Raw genomic sequence first — 9,332 nt, 5'->3', positions numbered from 1 at the left:
CAAAGCCTACATAACAATAATATTGTAGGGCACAACAATAACAATAGTGGGCTTCTATGTGGCACAATAGTAACAATATGGGCACTACATGGGTACATCAATATAAATAAGGGGTATAACTACAATAGTAATGGGGTAATCACTAGTATTATAGGGACCCAACAGACACTAGGTTGGTTCTTGATGTATATGATTCCAAACTATAAATATAAGGAAAAAAATTAGAAATATAGTAAACAACCTAAATTTATTATGTAATTTATTATTTTAAACCAAAATACAATTCTTTCAATTTAGCACGCCTAAGCACCTCAATACATGGGAACACATCTTTCTGAGGTGTTTTTTGGAAGAGATTGAAGGCCTCATCAACATACACATTTTGTGCAAACCTAACAACCATTGATAAGAAATTTAATTATAAATTGTTTTCATAATATGTATTTGATATGGGCACTAGGTGATGTATATTATTACAAATTATAAATTAAAAGGAAAAAAATAGAAATACACTAAGCAACCTAAATTTATTATAACATTTATTATTTTAAACCAAAATACAATTAATCCGATTTAGCACTTCTATGGGCCTCTCTTTGTGACTTTTGGGACAATTGTTATTATTATTATTAATTTATACTATTTTGAACTATGGAGAGTGGCATTTGGTGTTGTTAGTTAACATTATGAGGAGAAATAATAAAAGTAGAAAAGACAAACTTATTTGATATTTATTTTTAATAAATTTAAAATGAAAATAATATTAAATAATTCTTTTTTGCCCCCTAAGGAAAAATTATAATTTTCATTGGTATTAGGAAAATTACATATTGTAGATGTTGTGTAGCATATGCTGTCAGGTGGGGCAACTTGCCCATAAAAAATATCAGAGTACAAAAATGCTCCCACAAGGAGTACAGTTACAATTCTTTCAATATATACATTGAGTAAACAATAAATATGTACTAATAGATAAGCAAAAAATAAACCATGAAATCAGGCCCATTGGTCCCTTATACTCTGAAGTCCATATATGATATATGATAGTATTGGTAGTGTTCATCGTCCCTCTATTCCTGAATCATCCATGTACCTCTAGGCCGGATCGCAACTTCCTTGGATAATTGATCAGAAATCTAGTTGCGTTCCCTATATATATGACAAAAAACAAAGGAGTGAAATTGTGCTATAAGTATTTGTGCCTCATCCACTATGTGCCTCAGTGAGTAAGCATGACAGTTAGAAATATTGTTGATCCAATTTATTATGATCTTTGAGTCCCCAAATTTTTGAATATTTCTACACTGCTTTTCTAATGCAAATTGAAGTAGATGTCTGAGAGTAATGAGCTCGGAAAAATTATTTGTACCCATTCCCAGCCCCATTTGAATTTTTAATAAATGAGTATCAGATAGGTATAGGATAACTCCTCCCCCACAACCTCCTTCTTGTTCATACCCATCGAAATATTCCGAGGGGTAGTTTTTGTTAATGAATTTAGGGATAACATGCCTAGAAGAAGGTGATGTATCTTCATCAGGGATAAGATAATAAGTTGCCAGAACTCAGGCAGAGATAAGCTGCCATTTTGATAGATTATTTGAGAAAATGAGTTGGTTCCAGGCTAACCAAATGGCCCAGCAGATGAGGGGATGTATGTTCCTAACTTTGTTTAGATTGGCCATTTCCCACCAAGAGTGCCATGCATCGAAGACAGAATTGCCTTGCCATCGGATGGGGACAAGGGTGGCAGAGAGGATCGAGTGCCACAGATCCACAGTGACAAGACAATGTAGAAAAAGGTGGTCTGTGGATTCTTTGTTGTTCCTTCATAAGCAACACCAGGATGGACCATGGAATGTTTGTTTCATGAGATTGTCCCCGGTGGGGGCCTTGTTCCTAAGCATGGTTCACATTAAAAATCGTGATCTAGGTGGTGCCTTTAATTTCCATAGCTCACTCCACCACTACTCCAAAATCGATTGTCGATGGTCCGCAAAGATGTTGAGGTATCCTTCCTTAGAAGAATACTTTCCGTGCTTTTCCAGTGCCCAGATCAGTTCAACTTCTCCATTGGTGATCCTTATATGAGATTCAGTGAGGGAATTTATATATGATTCCCAACTTTGATGCCATATTTCAAGTAGGCTTAGTCGGTGAGCAGATTTCCAAGCTTGTTGGAAGAGGGTGGTGTTCTTAGGATTGGCTATGTGATCTAAATGTCATATGCCAGAGTTAGTGAGCATCGTAATTAATACACGAGGGAGCCTATATGAGTTACCACTATCTATCCAAGGATCCAAGCCAATTCATGCTGAAGATCTAGAATGTATTCTCTAGGTAATCCCTTCCTGAATGTGTGGAAGGGAGTTGAGGACTACTTCCCAAATATTGAATATACCTGTTTTGTTCCTTGTGAGATGTCTAATCCAATCCAGAGTGTTGAGGGGATGAATGTATTTCATGGAGACAACCCTCGACCATAAGCTGTAAGTGGTGATAATTTTCCACCCCAATTTTGCAGCTAGTGTAGATGAGAAGTGTGATAGAATTTTAATTCCCCATCCTCCCCACTTCTTGGGTAGCTTATGTTGAAAATAGCAACAAGAAATGATAAAATTGGAATCCAGAATATTCCAATTTTAATTTTGTCCTTGAATTAAAATTGTGAATAAAAATTTGAATTTAGTCTCACCAGCTACTTGGAATTAATTAATTAATTCGTTATGGATTAATTAGTTGGAGAAATTCAAGTTAGAAGTATTTCTGAAGTCATGCAACAATTATCCCTTAAATTAAGGAGATTATCCCTTAATTAAGGAGATAAGATTGAGTTATATTTGAGTTGTAATTAGTTAGCTCAGTTTACTGAGTTAAGTCTAGTTAACTTAGTTCCAAACTGTTTGAGGAACTAATTATGAGTTATTAGTCAGTTGATGCATACATGCACTCAACTAGTGTACTCCAGATAACTAAAGATTCCCTCATCAGAAACTCATGCATATCTGTTTTGAGAAAGACCCGGTTGAGCTAAATGTCAAGGACAGGTTACTATCAATTACATGTGTTTTCCCATAAAGGAAACTGATCCATACAGTGAAGGGAAGGTTCCTTGAGGATTGTGCAGTTTTACAGGGTGTGAGATCAGTGCGAGAGATCAGTGGTACACTCGGTAATAGGAGCATCACCCAAGAGAAACTACGCAAGGAAATAGGAGGCTTGGATGGCAGAGGAGGAGGCTTGTGAGAAGCTTTGATTCCCTGTGAGCATCCAGGAGGATTGTACCGAGAGCTAGCTAGCTATGAGGGCTAAGGCTTTGTATAATTCTAATGTATTTCCACCTTGTATGATAATACAGATAGTGGGGTTTTTAGTTGAGGCTTTCCCCTGAGTATTTTCTGTGTTTCATGTGCATTGATTCTTCTTCTTCTGGTTATATGTGTTCAGCTCGATCTTGATCAATCTTTAAGCTTCCACAAATTTGATAGTAGAAGTAGATTATAGTATTTTTCTTTGGTATATTGCATTATCAAGTTAATCTACAGTCATATTTTCTACATATATCTCAGAGGTAGATTTGTAGAGAATTTGCAGGAAATTCTACATGGTATTAGAGCCTACTTTATCGGAGCTGCGAATTTGTATACTGAGAAGAGAATTCGAAATTTGAAGTATGGGTTGCAGGTGAAAATCGAATTCATATCATACTTCAATTTACAAAAAAAAAAAAAAAAAAAAAAAAAAAACCAGATGGGACATTATGCGACTAATTGCCCATCGAAGAAGTCCAAGAAGGGATCCTTGGAAGGATCGGAAGGTGAGGCATTAGCCTCTCAATTTGAAATGGAATTTACCCTCATCACATGCGTAGTGTCATCGATGATGGGTTGTGGTTGGTATCTTGATAGTGGAGCCTCATTCCAAATGACCGGTGATAAGAGTTTATTCAGTACCTTGGAGGAGAAAGACGTCAAGATGCGCATAGAGATGGGTGACGACAAAAGGTTTAGTGTTTCAAGAGTGGGCACTATTGCTTTTCAGAGAGAGCATGGAGCTCCCATCACCTTGACAAATGTGAAGTATGTGCCTGGACTGAAGAAGAACTTGGTATCAGTTGCGATGTTGGAGGACAAAGGCTACGATGTTGTCTTTAGTAAGGGAAAGGTTTTCCTTAGACACATCACCATGAGAAAGGTGAAACAGATCGGTTCAAAAGTCATGAACCTGTATGCTTTTAAGGTTCAAGATGCATGCAAAGCCTTGAGGAGCAAGGAAAAAGTTAGAGACTTGGTGCTTGAAAGGGAGTGTAAATTACCTCTCAACATGTAGTCCCAAAAGAAGTCTCAGACAATTATGGAGGAGCCACAATTAGAGTTAGCAGAGGGATCACATGCAACCATACCTCTAGGTGTGAGGTGGGGTGATGTGAAGTGATAGTCTCAAGAAGGTTGAAATTAGGTAGGGTCCATTGAGAGGTTTTATCTCATGGATCGTACCTTGCTATGGGAGCTCAAAGTACATAGTCGTGGGATTGTTGCACTCAGAGATCAAGGTGACAGAGGCTAGAGAAGTCAGATAATGAAGAACGCAAAGAAGGATTGACAACAGTGCAGAAAGGTTGAGTTAGCAGAACTGCAAAGTTTTCAGTCGACAAAGGGATTATTCTAATTCAAGCTAGATGTGTTTTTTTTTTTTTTTTGGAGTTGCTAGAGCTACAACACTCAAGAGAAGTGTTGCATGCAAAACATTCCGAATGTTCAAGATCAGGATCGAGTTGAATTCCTTTCTTGTTGAGAGGGAGTGTTGAAAATAGCAATAAGAAATGATAAAAATAAAAACTAGAATATTCCAATTTTAATTTGTCCTTGAATTAAAATTCGAATTTAGTCTCACCAGTTGCTTGGAATTAATTAATTAATTCATTATGGATTAATTAGTTGGAGAAATTCAAGTTAGAAGTATTTCTAAAGTCATGCAACAGTTATCCATTAAATTAAAGAGATTATCCCTTAATTAAGGAGATAAGATTGAGTTATATTTGAGTTGTAATTAGTTAGCGCAGTTTACTGAGTTAAGTCTAGTTAAATTAGTTCCAAACTGTTTGAGGAACTAATTGTGATTTATCAGTCAGTTGATGCATGCATGCACTCAACTAGTGTACTTCAGATAACTGAAGATTCCCTCATCTGAAACTCATGCATGTATGTTATGAGAAAGACCCAATTGAGCTAAATGTCAAGGACAGGTTACTATTAGTTGCATGTGTTTTCCTATAAAGGAAACTCATCCATGTAGTCAAGGGAAGGTTCCTTGAGGATTGAACAATTTTACAGGGTGTGAGATCAATGTGAGAGATAAATGTTACACTTGGTAACAAGAGAATCACCCAGGAGAAACTGCGCAAAGAAATAGGAGGCTTGGAGGGCAGAGGAGAAGGCTTGTGAGAAGCTTTGATTGCCTGTGAGCATCCATGAGGATTTTACTGAGAGCTGGTTAGCTGTGAGAGCTAAGGCTTTGTATAATTTTGATGTATTTCCACCTTGTATGATAATATAAATAATTGGGTTTTTAGCTGAGGCTTTCCCCTGAGTATTTTCTGTGTTTCATGTGCATTGATTCTTCTTCTTTTGGTTATAAGTGTTCAACTCGATCTTTCTCAATCTTTAAGCTTCTGCAAGTTTGATAGTAGAAGTAGATTATAGTATTTTACTTTGGTATATTGCATTATCAAGTTAATCTACAGTCAGATTTTCTACATAGATCTTAGAGGTAAATTTGTAGAGAATTTGCAGGAAATTCTACAGTTCTATCAATTCCCATTGGGCCCAAGCAAATATCCTGCCTTTTTGTTTACCTTTCCAAATGAATTTGTAGCATAGGTTTTGTCTTCTAGATAGTATGCCCCTAGGGATCCATGTTAGGGACATCCAGTAGACAAGTGTGGCCACTAGAAAAGCTTTTATAAGGGCCAGTTGACCTATTCTAGATAGACATTTGTGATGCCAAATGTAGAGTCTTCACTTGATCTTGGCAACCAACCATAGCCAATCAGTAATTCTATAGTGGTGAGGTTTTAGTCGATATCCAAGATATTTTAGTCCATCATCCAGGGAGTGTAGAGTGAAGGGAACCCTATGGAGTGAAAATTGAATTTCATGAGGAGAGCAACCCGAAGTAGTGATGGTAGACTTGTTGTTGTTAATCTCCATGCCCGATGCAATATTGAAGATGGTCATGATAGCTTGTAGCCCAGTCAGATCTCCGATACCTCCATTAAGGAAGAGCAGGACATCATCTACAAATAGTAAATGAGTCAATATGCAATTGTTGGAGATCTTAATTCCCTGTATTCAGCCCAGCCTATGTTCTTCCAAGATGAGCTTGCTTATACCCTCCATAATCAGCATAAATAGTAGTGGGGAGAGAGCGCAACGTTGTTTGAGTCCCCTTTCTGAGTGGAAATGGGGTGAAGTTGAACCTGTTATGAGAACACTAAAAGATACTTTTGTTATACAACACATAATCGAATTGATGAAATCCGGAGAGGAAAACCTAAATGATTTAAAAGTATTCTTATATATAACCAGCTAGCGCGATCAAATGCTTTTGACAGATCTACCTTGAGAATCATACCTTTTCGCGTTTTCGACTTGATGGAATGCAGTACCTCCTAGGCTGTATTGATAGCTTCATGTATTTGACGATCCCAAAGGAAACAAAACTGCTCAGATGAGATGTGAGTGGATAGAATGGGGCGAAGGTGGTTTGCAATGATTTTGGCAATGATTAGGTATATACAGTTGCAAAGTGAGATTGGGCGGAAATCATTGAAGGAATCCGTGTTATTTGGTACCTTCTAACGAGGTGGAGGAATTGCAAGGTGGAGGTGGAGGTGGAGGAACTGCCCAGACGACCAAAAGTAGCCAGAATCTGGGTAAAAAAATTTCAAAAAATCTTGTAGAGGGAGTGTTTGAATTGTGTTTTTGATGGCAGAAATGGATTCAAGACCATCAAAAATGTCTAGGACACCTAAAATTTTGCAGTTTAAGAACTATAACTTCATTTTACAAAAATCCTTGCCGGATTTTCTCTAAATATGACCAAAATTTCCATAACTTTCTTAACAACTCCTCCACCTCGTTAGACTACCCGTAAAAGAACCACTCCGGCCAGTTCACGTGTGAGAAAACATTTCTTCTCTCCGGGCAAGATCGCGTGTGAGAAAGTATTCCGTGGTCACCTTTGGAAAGCTGCAGAAGGTTCCATCCATTTCGACGGAAAACTCGGGTGTGCGCTGAAATCTCATATACCATATACTATACTAGCGACGACGAGCAATACATGCCTCGTGTTAATTTTGTATTTAGATTTTATTTCGATTTAGGTTAGTATTGGTATAGATCTATTTTAAATATGAATTTAACTTGACTAGAATGAGTTTTTCGGCTCAATTATACAGACATAAATTTATTTTAAATATGGACCTAACATGAGTGTAGAGGGATCCACTTTTTTCACTTGTAAATCTCTCTCAATTTTTTCACTTGCAATTTTTTTATGAGTAAACATTATTTAAATGTTTTGTATAGTTATTTTTTTTGGCTACAAAATTTCAACTTTGATGACCGCCGACATACTTACACATCATAGTGGGTTGTAGAATGAGCTTCTAGGCTAAAAAATACTAAAAATATGAATGATACAAAAATAGTAATTAGCACAATAAATGTGGTTAAATATATATAAGCAAATATCTTTTATTTTGTTTATTTATCAATTTATTACTCATTATTTTAGTTATCTTGTTTATTTATCCATTTATATTACTCATTATTTCAGTGATCTCAATCATTTAAAGATAATATATCAAAAACTATATAAAAACATATAAATTTTATGTTATAAATTTTATTTTAAAATATAGTTAATTTCTGAATATATTATTATTAATTTGTTTTTTATTATGTGGTTTTTCTATTAATAAAAATTTCAAGTTGAAAAGAGTTTTTAGTAGTAAAAAAAAATATTTACAAGAAAATAATAAGGTATAATCTAACTTATAGAAAGAATGGCTCTTTTTCTGATATTTTTTTTTTCTAATTAATTTTAATCAAAATCCTATATATTTTTAAAAATTTGAATTTAAATTGTTTAATATAACACTTCATATTTTTGTAAATAGTTTTTGTTACCATCACTTAATTGACTATTGACTATGAACTTAATAACATATGGACATAGTGAAAGGCATAACACAACTTCAATGTTTTAAAAGATTATTAATTATTTTTGGTTTGATTGAAAATCGGAAACTCACGGGAAAGACCCTAAAAAGAATTTCCAAATTCCGGACGGTTAGAGACACTGATCTTCTCTCATCTTAGAGGAAACAATGGGGCTGTTTTGGAAAAGTGTGGAAAAGGCACCAAGAGAGAAAAAGGAAAACTTGAACAAAACACCTGAAGGGTGAGGCAGGACGCTACTTGAGGAGCATTTTTTTCATTGGACTTGAGCCAGTGGAAAGCTCCAAGTCAGACAAAAGTCTGTGGGTTCTGGGTTGGATATGGTCTTGATGTTTAAGAACTGGCTGTAATAGGCCATTGTCACATTTACTGTCCGAAATTGAGAATCTCGAGGAAGAACGTGACGTAATAGCCATTCTCATTGGCATGGAAGAGTAGTCTCCCTGGTCAAGTTTCGGGACTGGATTGTAATATAACAGTGTTAACACCCAGGTTGTTCCCTATGACTCCCAAGGGAATACGGCCGGGGTAACCACTAACCAATCTTTGGATCACAGTTTCTAGCCAAACTGTAATCAGAGAGGGCTCTCTCTTTATGATTTGTCTCTGTTATGATGGTGTTTTAGGCTAGCTATTATGCTCAGGTTTGGTTTATGTTTTGGTTGAAGGATTTCTTTCAGGTCTTATGATATACTGTTTAGAGAGTAAAATATCATTGGGCAATGGAGTCTGGAGTTGTGAAGTGCTTAGACATGCAGGATTGGTGGTGTTCAAACTGCAGGGCCTATAGTGTATCTTAGACAAACAAATTTAGCTTAAATGGTGATATATGTCAACCAACAGAAAGCAATTAAGAATTTTCTATTAAGTTGGTGAGGTGAAAGTGTAGCACGTTGCACAGGAGCAAAACTTGAATTCCTGTGACAAAGGCCACTGTGAAAGGTGTATTCTGAAAGTGCAGCAATTAAGAATTACACTTATCTAGATTACAGCTGAAGAAAACATTCATTAACAACACAGATTGAACCCAGGGTACTCAGTGAATAAATCCTGAAAGTTATTCTTTTTCCTTGTTGCTTAGTATTGAAA

Source organism: Pinus tabuliformis, chromosome 3_2, assembly GCF_031772625.1.
Source record: "Pinus tabuliformis cultivar Carrire ecotype Pingquan chromosome 3_2, CPIR1, whole genome shotgun sequence".
In the NCBI taxonomy this organism is placed as follows: domain Eukaryota; kingdom Viridiplantae; phylum Streptophyta; class Pinopsida; order Pinales; family Pinaceae; genus Pinus; species Pinus tabuliformis.
Note: the sequence above shows the minus strand (reverse complement) of the source record.